The following is a 16512-nucleotide window of genomic DNA, read 5'->3' as shown; positions in this document are numbered from 1 at the left end:
CCTGGATAAATCCAGGATGTTCTCCCCCATCACAAGGTCTTAATCTAATTGCAACTGCAGAGTTCCTTTTACTATGAAAAGTAACATTCACAAGGTCTTAAGATTTAGACAAGGTTGCGGGTGGTATTATTCTGCCATTATTTTGCACAAAAGGTATGCAAAATTCTCAGGTCAGTATTCCCACTTGGGAATTAACAGCATTTCTAATTGCCTAGTATGTGAAATCTACTAATGTAGTATGTAGCTAAGGCATAATATATCAATTAAGCTTATTGACACAATCAAAATATTTGAAGAATCTATTGGTTTTACTTAGACTCACAGATGTAACAATTAAATAAAACTTTTCAAAATTACTATTTAACTTATCTTTCACAAAAAGTATTCCAAGGTCAAAGTGTATGTTTTGTATAAACACAGATTTCTGAGGGAATTTTTTCTGATTTTACCAGTGAAAATTCCAGGAAACTATATCAGTTAAAGACTTAACTTTAAGTTTTCAGTTCTCACCAAAAGCAATGTAGAGAAATGGATTACAGGTTACCACTGCAACAGCTGGCTATAATCTCACACTTCAATAAGAAAGATGTGATTTTCATGCAAATACTTTAGCAGCTGGAATTGAGACTTAGTTAATTACTTTTTACATAATCTTATCAAAGTTTCATAACTTTGTTATGAACTGGTTTGGTATGGTTTTGTCAGAGAGGAGACATCCATACCACACTTGAAGCTTGTTTTATTCAGGGCAGTATCTTTTTTTTTTTTAATTCAAGTACAGTTGATATATGATCTTATATAGGTTTCAAGTACACAACACAGTGGTTCAACAATTAGCCACATTATTAAATCCTCACCTGCCCTAATGCAGTTACTTTCTGTCAACACAGAAAGATGTTACAGAATCATTGGCTATATTCTTCATGCTGTACTACCAACCCCCTGACCAACTTACACTATGATTGAGAATTTTTTTGCCCCTTTATCCCTCTCATCCTCCCCACCCATCCACCCCAACCCCTCCCCTTCTCAGTGTCTGTGAAGTAACCTCCAGTCCCTTCTCAGTGTCTATGAAGAGACTACTGCTATTTTGTTCATTTTGTTTTTATATTCCACAAATAAGTGAAACCACAAGGTATTTGTCTTTTTTCTCTGTGGATAAAATGAGAGTTCCTGTGGCCAGGATTCTCACCTGGCCCTGGTTGGCTAGCTCACTACACATGTGTGGGCAATACACTGCTACTGACTCATATAAAGAGCTCTGCCCAGTGGTGTGTGGGCAAAACCGTGGCATGGCTGCAAGGCTGCAGGAGAGGAGAGCAGAGCAGAGCAGAGCAGAGGCTGGAGTGGTAACACCACTGAGGACAGAGGCTCAGAGGACGACTGTGCAGGCAGAGAGGCCCAGAGGCAGAGACTGGCTTGCTGCATGCAGACTCACTCTGAGTGAACAGGATTTTAGTGATTGGCCTGCCACTGTGGAAATAAAGTTGGGTATAACCCTTTCACCCCAAGAACATTTCACTGTCATTTCTTTGGCCACACTGAATCCATAGTGAACTTGCCTGGGGCTGAAACCCATTGGCAAGGCACTCTTCCTGCCGTATTTCACTTAGCATGATACCCTTAGGTCCATCCATGTTGTTGCAAATGGCAGGATTTTTTTTTAATGGCTGAATAGTATTCCATTACATAGTATGTTCTTAATCCATTCATCTATTGATGGACACTTTGGTTGCACGGGCAGTATGTTTTCTGTATAGATGTATAAAGGATGTTAATGGAAAGGTATACTTATTTTTAAGATTTTAGGGACATAACCATCCAATAATTTTTTTCTGTATTTTTTCTACTCTGAAATCTCATCATTTTAATAGAATGTAGGACTTCAAGCTGAAAAGTAATTACCAAAATCAATGTGAATCAGTGTTCATTTCTCTCACAATATATAGGAAGAAAAGAAATACTAAACACAGCTTAACAAATCAAGAGAACCACCATTCTTAACCATGCCATTTAAACATAATGCAGTTTTGTTACCTATTTTAAATCTGCAAAAGCAGTCTATAATCACATTTAAAGCTACAAGTACATAAATGTCATAGAATGGCTTTTTGGAAACTGAAAATTTTAACGTAAGTATTTTCTGAATTTTATTTGTAATGAGAATTTGTTATTTTTGTAACAAAAGTTTGTAATGCTATTTCATGGGGGAAGGCAAGATAGGAGATTATCCTAACAAAGCCTGTCTAAGCATATCACCAAGTACTCATCTTTATATTAAAACTAACGTCGAAAAGACAAATTCAGTGTAACCTCCAAGGTGACTACTAATAACCAAAGCACTATAGCTGTACTCACCTTTACGAAAATGTACTCACTATTGGCTAGACTCTAAATAGACAAGCTGTTGACTAATGTGTATATCCCTCTACCAAGAGAACGTAATTAAGTGAGGTGACAGAGGTCTTAACTGATGTTACTGTGTGCATAAAATTATCACACTGTACACCTTAAAATTATATACATTCTATGTCAATTATATCTCAATAAAGCTGGAAAAATTGTCTGTCTAATTTTGGTTCTGAACCACATATTCCCAATAAGGGAACAATATTTTTAGATATTACAACAGTTTGTGCTCCTTCAAAACTCGATGCTACCCAACAAAATCTTATTCTTTCAGATTAATAGGGGAGATGGGGCAAGGATTAGGATAAAATGTCTAAAAAGGGCTCCTCAGGCTCTGATAGTAGAAAAAAGGTTGAGAGACAGTCCAACCCAGGATAAACCCAAACCTGGCTATCAACTATATGAATATGGATACTAGGGAATCTCAGATAACTCTCTGCTTTATGCCCATCTACTTCCACAGTCTCACTGGTTCTGGGGCACCTCCAAGGATGATGCCGTCTGACCGCTCAGTAAACATAAAAATCCCAATAGTCCATTCAAATCGTTTGTGAACTCCCCAGGAGGTGTATCTAACCAGAAAAGAGAAGGTAGCATGGCAAATTAAGTTGTTTGGTCTCTAATAGAGAATTCAATTGTTGACATGAAATTTGGGGAGGAGAAGACAAACGGGGAAAAAAAAAGCTAATAGGTCCTGCATCATCATCTCTTCAAAACAAAGTAGATAACATTGAACAAAAAAGTTTTGTTAGCCCTGATCCATACTTAAGAATCTTCCCATGTTGGTATAAAAAGAAAACAAGAAAAAAAAATGTGGGCACAGAGGTAGCAATAGCTAGCTGCAATTTAAGAGGTAATTTCACTTGTATTACTCTTAATTCTGAAAGCTAGTTATTATATCTCTACAGCCGTATGTCCCTGATTTTTCAATTTCCAAATAATCCCTATTTCATGTACTTGCATTCTTCCTCCCTCCCTTCAAAACAGTGATTCTTTAAATACAAAATTATTATCTCACCTAAGACTTCCCAAACAAACAAATCAATACTAGAAAATCCATTGTTAGACCCTAATCCTTGGGGAACAGGGGAGAGTTGGAAAAGTTTATCATTCTACTTGTATTAAAAAGCAGCATATTTGTAATTTAGGATTGTAACTTAGGAAAAGTTATAAAACCAAATAACAAATAATGAATTAAAGTTTTGATCAATTCAAATTTTTTTGAGGGCTTTGTAATTCTTCAGTACTTACAGTGGTTTCTGCAGGTTTCTCCACATAGCATTTCTGATGAACAGTATTTCAGACCATGAAACCTAACTCTCTTGCACTTCCTCTAACTACAAAGCACTGTTTGAGGAATGAGTACTTTGTAGCTGACCAAACTGGAAGTGCCACCAAGTTATATGTGGATGATGTATAAGAACCATCAGTCCAGAAATAAGGTAGTAAAAGTAAAATATATCAGGGTACTCAGAGCATCAACTATTAACAATGAACACTAGGAAGAAACTAGCAAACTCTCTTAACCAAGAAGAATCAATGTAATCACACTCATTAGTTTCAGAAAGGTAAGATATAAGAAGGGTAGGTTATTTTAGACAAGTGAGACCCCTGAGCTCCAAAGAACCTGTACTCCAGGAAGCAAGGTCTCTACTCTGGGAGGTGAGGACTGACCTTCTATTTTCTCATGGATATTATCAAGTTGGTGCCATCCAAGGCCATATAGAAGTGCATCTCCTGGAATACTGTATGAGGTGTGAAGGAGGAAGTATTCGAGACAAAATGCCAGGAACAGCTGAACTAGCAAACATAATCATTTGCACAAAATGCCTCTGAACATTATCCAAAGACATGCAAAGATCTTTACCTACACTTCCCTCAAACTTTTTTCTCTTTTGTAGAGAAATGGTTTTTCAAAATAACAAAGAAAATTAGAATTTAAGTGGGGATGAATCAAAGCCCACAGTCCACAGTCTGAGTATGCATCCCACAGGAAGGGGAGACAAGAGCATTAGGACAGGTACCAGCAGTCCCACATTAGGAAGCTCAACACCAAAGGCACCTCCCAGGAAAATAGGAGGTAGACCATGGCCATAGCCCATTTGTCTCAATTTTCTTTTTCAGTTTTGTATTCTTGCTTTTGTTTTGCATTCTGCTCACAAACTAACAGTGGCAGGGAGGGACAGTCTGGCCTCAAGAGTGGGGAGATAGGTAACTTGACCTCCTAATGTGCCCTGCCAACTACAGAGTCCAGAGAGCTCATCCTGAGACTTAACTATTTTGCTTTAAGAAAGGCTCCCCTTTGTATGTAGCACTGCAATAAAATAACAGTAATGATGAAATGAAGATGCCTTGCATCTAGTGTCTTCTACCTTACTTAAAGTGCTTTAATGACTTTAATGGATTGAAGCATCCCCTATGAGATCAAAGACAGATATTATCATTTCCAGTCTACATAATAGAAAATCAAGGAAGAAAGGTTAAGTAACTTGACCAAGTCCTCATTCATCAATAGAGTGTTCTGATAACAGTTAAGAGGCTGCTAGTCCCAGTGCTGCTTAAATGGCTCCTCACTCAACCTGCAGTCCAACCCAAAACAGCTCTCTAGCTTGGGAGTTATGTGACATTGGCTTGAGAAAACAGATCTGCTTAAATTTGATGTCAATGAAGGCCAAACGCTCCAAAGAATCTGTTGGTAGACAAGCTCATTTTCATAATAAGCAATTTTCTTCCCTTTGATTTTTAAGATCCCCCATATTACAATGCAAAATCACCTTGAGATAGGGAGATTTCATGTGACATTAAACAGTAAACAAAAAGTACACACTGAAGGGACCAGAAAGGAGAGACACCTATCAGCAGGGTCTTCTCCAAGCTAGCGGTGAGTGGGAGGAAAGTGCAGAGCCTGTTACTTCCAGATGGTAAAATCTAACCTTCCTACATCCCATTAAATCTGTTGAAGATGAGCACAACACACCCAGCTAAAGAATGCTCAAGTTTCATGTCTCAAAGGGTGGGAACAACATTTTTAACCATAACAAGGCCTAAAGTTTGAAAACGCAGAGCTATACATGCATTTGGTTATGTTCCTATTTACGTACATCATGTTCTCCTACTATAAAAATTAATCATCCCCACTGGAAGACCATACCAAAGGAAAAAAATTAACTAATCCTAATATGAACTCTTTTTATTACTTATTTATTTGGGTTACCCAAGTATGTGATCAGAATTAAAATACGAGGTGGGATTGGTTCCTAATAAAAGTTAACCTTGCTCTCTTTCCCACCCACACTTAATTAATTCTGTTTACAAACCTGCAATTTTTTGGCCCCAACCCATTCTTGGGGTGTGTAGCTCACTTACTGCCAGTAATTGCTTCCATACAATTCCCTGTTTCAAAACATCTTTGCATACTTATAGTGATGCACTGCATTTATATTATTGTATTTAAAACTCCAAACAGGCTTACAGATTCTATTTTCTGTACTAAGAAACAGAGACCGGGCATGGTGTCCTGAAGTAGCCACCAGAAGAAAAGGTAACCTCAGTTTCATTTTTATTTTTAACTCTCTCTCTGAATTTTTAGCCCCCTGAACTTTCTAAAACATTGGAAACATATACTCATTCATCTGGCAGGTAACTCAACCTAAAAATGTGTGACAAGAGACCATGAGTAGCTCCCCGTCATGTATCCAAATTAATATTAGCTGGGTTAGTATGCAATAAATTCTATAGGCTAAAGATAATTTCAGTTATGGCAATTTCATCAGCCCTTTTATAAGATTAACCTTTAATATAACAAAAATAGAAAACTATAATAATTGTGGCTCATATTTCCTACCATAAAATTACTAATATAACATTTTTAACCCAACTGCTATTTTATTATTGCAGAATTACACAAGTTGGTGTGATTTTAATTACCTGCATATTATTACACATTTTAAATAGTAAGAAAAATCTCCTTCTGCTTTAAAAATAAAATCTTAAGGTTAGGTATCTAAATTTGCTAAATTCAGTTTGTTCTTCATTGCTTAGTCATTTAAGAGGTAAGTTAATTTTCACTGTCTACTTCCACTAATAAGCTTTTCGTCAATGAAGGAACTCAAAATTCTAAAAATGGAAGAAGAGGGGACGGGAGTGGGGGAGATCCATCCTCTTCAGGAAGTGTAAGAAACTTACTGTGGCATGATTTTTGGAAAGTCATCTGTTTCTTCTTGGCTCTTAGTTTAGGGAAAGGTAGCAATCCTTTGGAGTCAGAGAAAGGATGAAGAAACCATGGATTAACTTTTGTACTATGCAAGCTCTACTGTATATAAATGTTTACTCTAGTTATAGTCTACCTTGAAACCATGCTACTCCAGGCCCATCTGGGCAATTTTTGTCCCCGATATGGTGAATGCACACAAACATATACACAAAACCACACAGTAAACAGATAAAACTTATTAGGTAAAAACTTTAAGTAAAGGAAGTTTTCTAGTAAAACCTATGAAATCATGTGATTTTAGAAATTAAAAATGTGATTGGATTTGATTCTGACCCTTACACTGCAGGGATTTGCTTAAAATACACGTATGAAATTTTAGGTCTATTCTTGAGCAGCAAAAACTCACCCCTGGAATGAAGGGATAAAAGGTAAATTTTGGTTTCAATACATACAAAAAAAAGATATTACTCAACATTATTAAAACTACTATTAAGTTGCTATGAACATGTAAGTAAAAAAAACAACAGTGTCTTTCAAATGAAATTCTTGACTTTAGAAAGCTGAAATATGCTCAGGTACTGAAGTGCACAGAGTCACAGAAACACCACCTGGCTTGCTCCAAAACTTAATATTTAACACCAACACTCTCGTAGTAAAAATAACAGGTTTTTTTCCATGGGCTATAATCATTCATGGATGATGCTTTAATTAAAGCTGGGCAATGAAACTGTATATTAAGATGAGTGAATCAAGTCAAAAAACTTACTTCTGAGCGTAATAGGACATACTCGTTATTTTCTAATGTGTCCTATTAGGTCTACATATTAGCAGCGATGTAAACAGTATCACTTTTCAACCTTAAGTGTGAGTTTTTTCATTTTTAGTGCTTTCTGTCCTAAGTTTAATGTTCTTTTAATGTAGTTTTTCCTGTGTGATATATCATATTTATCTCTACAGCCATCCATCACTATTTTCTTTAATTGAGGTTAATTTCTTTCAACTTGGGGGAAGGTGGGAGGAATGAGGGGAATCCTCAATTCTGTGGCTCTGAGCACGGAGGGCAATCACAGATGCTGTTTTTTTAATCAGGAAGCCTCATTTTCAGGATGCTTAAATTCCTCAAATCCACCCTACTGCCCTCAATCTGGACCTAAATCAACAATCCACTGGGAAGGGAACCCAGTTCCCACCCAGAACCACTGAATGAGAAATTTCTACCTAACTAAAATCCCTCCAGCTACAACCTAAGTCCTTTTGTTTGTTTTCACTCAAATGGCTAACAGCTGGCACCACCTTCCGTGTAAAATTATTTCATGTGTTTTGGAAACAGCAATTAACTCATACCTTGGTCTTCACTTCTCCAGGCCACAAAAATTAGTTCATTTCTCAAATCTTTTAAACATTTTCTACATTTACCTTTGGGCTCAAGAATCCTATAGGAGTTTGGAATAATCAAGTGACCAAAAACAAATGAAGGACTTAGAGGTTGTGAGCTTCTGTTCACCTTAGAGCCTGGCGTAGGGACTTTACGATGGGCTCCAGCAGAAGGCTGGCTGCAGGCTGTCCTCCCAGAAACCACGGGTGGCAAAAACAACTCTCTCACCTGGTTTAATGGGATGGACTGGAAGGGGGGAGGAAGACCTAAGTGTAAATGTAGAGCCTGACAATTTTAAAAGTCACCATTAAGGACACAAAAGCTGGATGAAGAATTTTGACATGCTAATGAATATTGGGCTATCTTATATTCATACAGCACAGTTTACCTACACATCTCTCAATAATACATATTTCATTCCCTGAAGAGTCTGGGATGACCTTGGGGGTGAAGAGGAGGGACAGAATTCACTGCCAAGGTCCACCCAAAACACTGGGTGGTGGATCACTCATTACAGGCTGAAAAGTAACTATTCTATTTAAAATCTCAAACACTCATGAAGTGACTGACACTCAAAAGGCACACAATGAGCATTAGCGGAACTGAAATTGGAGGTGTGGGAGTAAGAACCTTCTGGGTTTGGGAAGTCGTCAAAGTAGGGACCAAATAGTATGATGGGTTCTAAAATAGGTCCATCAAAGGGATATGGGAGCCAAAAGGAGAGAAGACCTCCTCAGGCTAGCCAAGTGGGCCATAGAGGATCTATCTGCAGAACGGAGGCTTTCAGATCAATGCTCAGGGCAAGGAAGGAAGCAGAGTAGAAAGTCAGCCTAGAGAGCTGAGAGATCAGAGGCCAAACAAGAGACTGGGAAGGGAGTCTGAGCACGACGCATGCTCTGCCAAGAAGCTCAGATATTATCTACATAGTGTACAGCCAAAGTTGGCTGTGTTTTATTTTTTAATTCTACTATAGAAGTTTTCAAACATACACAAATGTTAGGTAGTAAAAATAAGCCCTTGTGATCTGCACCACCAACTTCCCCAATTATCAGCACATGGGTAGTCTTATTTCATCAACAGTCTCCCTAATCCTCTTTATCTCCCTCCCTCCTCCACTGGATACTTTTAAAATAAATCCCAGATACAGTATCATTTAACTAGTAAATACTTGAACAGCTATCAAAGGCTTTTAAGATCTGACATGATTAGATCTTTGTTTTAGAAGGACTACTAGGTTCAGGGAAAGAGGTGACAAGACTAGATAGTGATTTAGTCAAGGACATTGGTTATACTCACACCAAGTAGGGGCAGTGACGGTGTGGAGTAATGAGAGATACCAGGGAATCTTTCCCTAAAGAGATCTTCCTACCCAGAAGATGATGGCTGATGGGGGACTTTGGGAATGCTTGGGGGCAACTGAGGCTGACTGGGTTATGAGGAAGACAATGGAGACACTTATTATGAATTAGAAAAAAAGCAGGAAATGCAGAGTTGGGGAAATGTGTTTAGTGTTTGGTTCAACAGGCCAATTGGACACGTAGGTAGAATAAATGAAACATTAAAGGTGAAAGAGGACGAGCTATTCCAGAGAAAACGAGGGGAAAAAATCCAATTTAATTCAATATTTGGAAACAGACTTGTGCCTAGGGTGGGTACTAGAGAGGGAGAGAAGTGGTCCCAACTCTCAGGGAACTTTCTGTCTACTTGGAGAAACAGGCAGATTGCCTACACAAAAATAAATGTAAAATCTGGATTAGTGTCCTAAAAGAACATTTATCAAATGAGGGATAGAACTGGATGTAAGAGTGAGCTAGGATCTGTAGGAGGGTTAAATTTAAAGTGTGCTCAGAGGAAGGGTAGAAAGCAGAACAGGTAAAGGTGAAGGACTAAGAAAAAGGGGCACAAGCAGACACTGAAGGTTAGGAGAGAATGAGAGGGGAAGGAAGCCAAGAAAAAGGGAGAAGGCAGAAATGCCAGATCTTTGACCTAAAAGGAACCTGATATGCCAACAATAGTAGAGAATTTATGTAAAAAGCTTTGCATCCAGGTGATACCCAAAAGAGCACGGGGCTTTCTTTAAGCAGTACCATTAGGACCCAGGGTCAGTTTAGTAACTGTTCAGATTATGACTTCAACTCAAACTCAGTTTAACATCTAAATATGGTTTAGACATGCAGCACGTAACTAAGTAACACTGTTAAATTTTTATTTCCATATCTTGACATGTCAGCACGTCTGCAGCTTCATGAGGGCAGGAACCACATCTGCACCTATCGAGGTGCCAGCACAGAGCCTGGTATACAGAAGACGTCCAATACATAACATGTGTTTTCAGAAACATTATCCCTGAAACCAGGTTAAATAGGAGTTATCTATCATTCTCCCTTATTCTACTGTAGGGGAAATGCAGCTCACTCAAGGAATGGACTAACAGGGTCACCTGGCTAGTAGGTGACTGGCCCCAAAGGACAGGAAAGGAGTCATTATAGGCATGAAAATCAAGGGAACAGAGAGAGGAGTTCAGCAAGCCCCCCTACAGGAATTTGTCAAATAATTATAAAGTACACAGACTTGATATATGATCAGGCTTAGATCTGAAAATCCCAACACTGCCTCTTACTAGTGACAGAGTTTCCTCACCTCCAAAAAAGGGGAAAAGCCACCTCCATCTCAGCCTTCATGTGAAGACTAAAAGTACCTAGCAGAAGGTCTGGCTCACAGGAAGAACTCAGCTAACAAAAATCTGCTATGTCTTACTGTATAAACTTGGATGGAGCCTCATTGCCATTGAAGCTTGTTTGTGATCCTGAAAAAACCTTAGTGCTGCAAAGTGTAGACCAGTCTACAGGCTGTTCCCAGGCTCTAAGGAAGTGCTCTGGGATAAACACCCATCCTGAGTCTGGAACCCTATTGGAATGCAGAGAAATGGGACCTTAGGAAACCTACACAGACCCCAGGAAGGAGGGGCTACAAAGTGCTGCATGTGTGCAGCCCAAGGGTTGCTTGGCCCCAAGTGAATGTTAAGCCCAGCAGTCATGGGTCAAAACAGCTCATTTCTTTCCAAAGTACTTTGACAGCAGAGGTACCTAGCACAGTACCATGGCTCACTGCTCATCTACGAGGTGAGTCCAGATCTCAGAATGTGAGAGATTGGTCATGTGGAGATAGAGGAGACTTGACAGTGGATGCCCAGCCATTGTCACTTTAAGATCAGGGCTAATCCTAAATAACCATACAGATGGACTGGTTGTACTCTTCAGCTTTAAACAAAAAAAGTGGTAATAAGAAATCTCTCCCCAAACCTTACCCAACCTTGAAAAATAGAGAGACAATTTCTTAATGATCCAATGGGCCACTGACAGTCAGAAAGTACTTTCAAATCCAACATATTAAATGACATAAGCAACTCTAAATTTGGTCTGCAGCTTAAGAACTAAACTGACAGGTACTTGGAGCAGAGGAACAGCACCAAAATGATTCACATGAATACAGGAGCAACTGCCTCTAAATTAGGATGTTATCCACAATGACTATGATAACCAATCTCCCAGGGGCTATTTCACAGGAGAAGTTCTGCACTTAAGAGCACATCCCTACTTTTCCAAAGACCTACCCCCAATTCATTAAAAAAAGTTATTTATTTATTTTTACTAGCAACTTGAAATCTTAAGTGGTGCTCTATCTGTCCTCAGCCCAAGAGGTGGCAATGAGTCTAACAGGTGTGAAAAAAGCTATCAATTTCAAGAGAATGATGGGCTTATAACACTCTGTTTCTTAAAACAAGGTTTTCAACATAGGCTACTTTAGAAATAATAAATCTTTCATCAGACTGTGTAGGACAATGTGCTCCCAGATATCTGACATCAAAACCTAACTCTTAATACCTGCTATTCTGGAAGTTCATTAAATACTGTTATATGGCACACCAGGTTTAAGGTGTGTGTTCAAATATGTCCAAGAGACAGCTACAAGTATAGGCAGAATATGTGTCACAGTTGGCTTGCCTAGCATATCCTGCATGAACAGTCAGCTAAAAAGATTGGACGTTTACAGATTTTAAAGGCCCACCAACAGCAATACATGCACAATAATGACAAGACAAATGGCTCACTCCAAAGGACATTCAACTTGACAAAGGTGTCACTATTCAGTTACACCCCTAGTGTGTGTTTTTTTCCTCACGAAAGAATATATTTAACACTTTCTCCAATTTTCCCAAGAAATGCATCTTTTACTAAATTACAAACTCCAGCAAAAATTTCATGGCTGATTTTATTACCCTCACCACCCCAATCTTCTATAAAGAGGCAACATGTCCAACAAAATATTTTATCAGCATAGTTTTTAAGTTAAAGTAGTATCTTTGACATTGTTTTGGGGGCCAGAGGAAGGTGGGGACTAGAAATAGAAAAAGAATCTTTAAATCCCTGTTGCATTATCTACCAGATGTAAGTGAATAATAACTAATATGTCTGCAGACTCAGCCTTAATCTTAAAACAAATGATAGTATTCAAATACAATATTTCACACATGCAGACTGATAACAGGTTTTTCCTTTCTTTATTTCTTGAAAGATTCTGTGAATGACACAATACAGAGTACAATGTATTTAATGAAAGGTTTCCAGTCTGATTTCCCTACAGATTATTTTCTTTCTTTTCTCTGGAACCCACATACTGGGTATACTGCAGGGACCAGAGGTGTATATAAAAATAAACTATGAGCCAGTATCAGAGCTGATACCCTTCTCCTACAGGGGCAAGTGAATTATTAGATCTGTGTCATGAGTGTTTTTTTTTAATATGCCATTGTTCCCTATTGAGCACATTAAATTTTCCATATCTACTTTTAAACCAATATAACCTTTTTTTCCATGTTCATAATGTTCATGCTGTACATTAACAGGCAGAAACCCCAATAGCTTAAGTCATCATATAGTAGTTATATGCAAAGCTCGGTGGATGAAAACCTTTTGCATTTTTACCCTCTTTGAACAGATACTCTACTGGAGTTGCCTAAAACACTAGGAAAAAAATTATACCTCATGGGAAACTGTACTAATATTTTTTTCTTTTATGATTGATCACAAATCCATTTTGAACATTACACATTTTTTTTAAAGTTTATTATAACTCTGGTTCAACATCTTCTAGCCCAATAAATTGAAGGTGCTGGAATCTTTTGGTCTGGAAGATGTGTTTGCCAATTATTTTTGCACTAGTGCATATAAACAGGGAGTACTGGATCTTAGGTATGAGTTATACATTCCTGTACAAAATAATTGTATATTCTATGAAGACTGATTCTTTTTCTGGAGAAATATACAACAACACAAGGGAAATCTTGTACTAGCAGCATAACTGAAGTGGCAAGATACAATATTAGAAAAACAGAGCTACTTTCATTACTGTGATGCTGTGTGTCAGAATGTCTCTCCTTAATGAACCTGTTTGCAATAAGACTCCGGGTGCAAAGAGGCTATTTAGAGAGACTATTGTGTCTATATCGAGTCCTTCAAATATCTTCTCACCATTAGACATGCCGCATTGACCAATTCTGTCCTGATTGCAGTTCTTTTTACTATCAAGGGACATCCTTGCCCAGACAGACGGATGGATCAGACACTGCAGTTCATAAAATGTTTACACTGTGTGCGCGCGCGCACACACACACACACACACACACACACACACACACACACACACACACACACAGGCTACAGGCTACAGTACAGGCCACAGTGCTCCAGATCACAGTGAGTTGAATGTGGCAGTGTCACATGAAGACTTATGACTTTCCAATATCAATGAAAGGATTTAAGTTCAATTTTGCTTGTCCTGTATGCCTGTCACTCTCAACAAAAAGCCTTTTTTACTCCTTTTTTTAGTATATGCCCAGCCCATTGCTCACATGGGTACACTTTGGGCAAATGTTTTCTGTGTCAGAAGGTTTCTTACATTGCTGAGATTACTCTCCTAATTTTTAAGAAGAAAAGACCACACATGGTATGCCACCAAAAAAAGGGTGAGGGAGAACACAATAATGATAGTAAAAGAATGGCCAAAAAGGCTTTATGAAAAAATTTTAAATTACAACTCACAGAGAACAAGGGACATGTCTCTACAATATAACTGAAGCATCTCTGGCTAAAGCAATGATGTTTTAATAGAGTCTAAACATAAGAGGCTGATGTGCTTAGAGGAAACTTCCTGTTCATCTTACTCTGTACTATGTTCTTACCAGCTGCCAAGTGTTACTGTAGCTTCACCTTTCACACACCTCTGTGCCATTCATACACCTACATGCCATGTGATCCTCTATAAAAACCCTTTTCTCTTGTACTTTTCCTAATAGTGTATCCTTTCTATTCAAATACAAATAATGTGCCTGCGAGCCAGCTGCAAAGGGTTTTATACATCTCCCAGATCTCAACTGTCAGGTAGAAGGAACTTTAAACCCAAAGATCCCAATTGCCAGTATGCTAGTAAGTGTAACAAATACTAGTTATATCTGATAAGGTATCAGAGAATCCAAACTGAACCTGGATCCAATGAACCAACATATCCAATGAGAGTTTCAATACCACTATTTTAAAATTTCTCTCACATCCTTTCTTCTGGGTCAACTCTGTGTTCTTGCAGACCTGGACATACAGACCACCACCACAGACCACCACCTGTCCTATAGCTCTGATTTCCAGAGTCTTTGAAATATCTATGATTTCAAGATATTTTCCTCATCCAAGTTCTAAATCCCTACCATGATAAGACCTCATGATAGTGCCTCTATTAAAACTACTTTGAACATTTATTAAAACACACATAGGCATTTCTTAATTGAGATGTTTGACACTGTGAACTGTTTAACACACTGAGGTCTACCTGCAGATTTAGGAGGTGGAGGGACAGGAGAGATATGATGTCAATTACATTTTTTCTGCAAGAAAACAAAGACTGTAAGAAATTTAAGGAATCTTGTTTTGGACTAAACCACCCAGGACCCTAAACTCGGACTCCTCACATCATCAGGCTATAACTCTGTATCCATCAATCTTTCTGTATTTTGCCAATAAGCATTTTTTTTGTTTTTTAAACAAATGACAACTCTACTAACATATCATCAGCTTTATCTGTAATGTGCACTAGTATAAAGAGATAAAGAATATAGATAATTACAAAGAGCACGGATAATTCAAAAGTGATTTTGATGTTCGAAGCATGGTTTCGGGACCAGCAATAGCAGCACCAAGGGACTGATAGAAATGCAAATTCTCAGGCCTTTTTCAAGATGTACTGAGTCAGAGAGCCTGGGGGTAAGGCCCAGAAGTCTGGGATTAAACAAGAACTCCAAGTGGTTCAGATGCATGCTCATGTTTAATAACTATGGCTTTAGAATATACAATATGATTTACTTAGCACTAAATTAAAATTATTTAAAATGGTTAATGTTCCTTAAGGATATAATCAATGGGCTATGAGCCAAAACCCAGATCCAAAAGGATGAAAACCAGTCCAAGGTTACAAATAACCTCAGGAATATGCCAGTTTAGGGCAACAGGCAATTATTGTAAAGATATGTCTTTTGAACTACACAATACAAACCACTTCACTGATTCTTTTATTTAGAAGCAAGCACTCTTTTTTAGAATAACGAATGAGGTTAAATATTTAATAATCCCAAATTTGAGACGAGGTGATGGAAAATATAATGGAAACAAATTAATGAATTTAATCATAAGAATCAATTGCAAAATGGAAAGATATGTTAACCAATATAAAGGAATAACTTAACCTGAGATAGTACAGCAGCATGGGGCAAAGAGAAAATGAAAAGTTTTACCAAGGTAAATGGAGGTGGAGGTATGAAGAAATCAGAAAACTAGCACCAGATAAAGAGTAAAATATGGAAATGAAAGGGGAGAAAGTATGGTTACATGAGTAGTAACACTACAAAAGACCTGTGAAAAGTAAGTGGAGCAAGTTTAAACTGGAACTGATGTTAAACCTCAGGGAAATTATTTCATGAGAACCATTAACTCAGGAGGTAAAAGGCATAACACGATCACTCATGATTTCACAATGAAAGCCACCACTGTTTATAACAACCAAAAGTTAGATACAACCTAAATGTCCATCCAAAGAGGTCTGGTGACAGTAATTATGGTACTCCCATACAATGGAATCCTATGCAGCCATAAAAAATCATATACATCCATCATACCAACACTGAAAGACACCTGTACTGGCAAATGGAAACAGTAATTAAACAAAATGTCACCAACTTCTATTTCAAAAACTATAGGCACGTGTGTATATGTATGCATAGAACAGTTTGGAAAAATCATGAACCACAATGGTCACAGAAGTGACTGGCTTGCAACTGAATTTTATCTTCTCTTTATTTCCCTATTTTCTGAATTTTCTTGTTCTTTTAATGGACAATTTTGTAATGAGGATATCATAAAGATACTTTAGAAATAAAATATTTTAGAAAATCTAGTTTAGAAAAAAAAAA

General features: G+C 37.8%; 1 protein-coding gene across 14 annotated transcripts in view; it reads right to left on the bottom strand.

Annotated features, from left to right (window-relative positions):
* The window catches only part of BNC2 (basonuclin zinc finger protein 2), a 429408-nt gene that overhangs the window by 328879 nt on the left and 84017 nt on the right, over positions 1-16512 (bottom strand). For 2 of the 14 annotated variants that reach the window (XM_073228466.1, XM_073228469.1), the window contains exon 1: positions 6595-9711. The exons of the other annotated variants lie outside the window; for them this stretch is intronic. The gene's annotated coding sequence lies outside the window, so the exon portion shown is untranslated. Of the gene's footprint in view, positions 1-6594; positions 9712-16512 lie in introns of those variants that run through there. 14 annotated transcript variants of the gene reach the window in all.

Source organism: Manis javanica, chromosome 2 (assembly GCF_040802235.1).
Source record: "Manis javanica isolate MJ-LG chromosome 2, MJ_LKY, whole genome shotgun sequence".
NCBI classification, from domain to species: Eukaryota; Metazoa; Chordata; class Mammalia; order Pholidota; family Manidae; genus Manis; species Manis javanica.
This window is presented reverse-complemented; position numbering and strand designations above follow the sequence as displayed.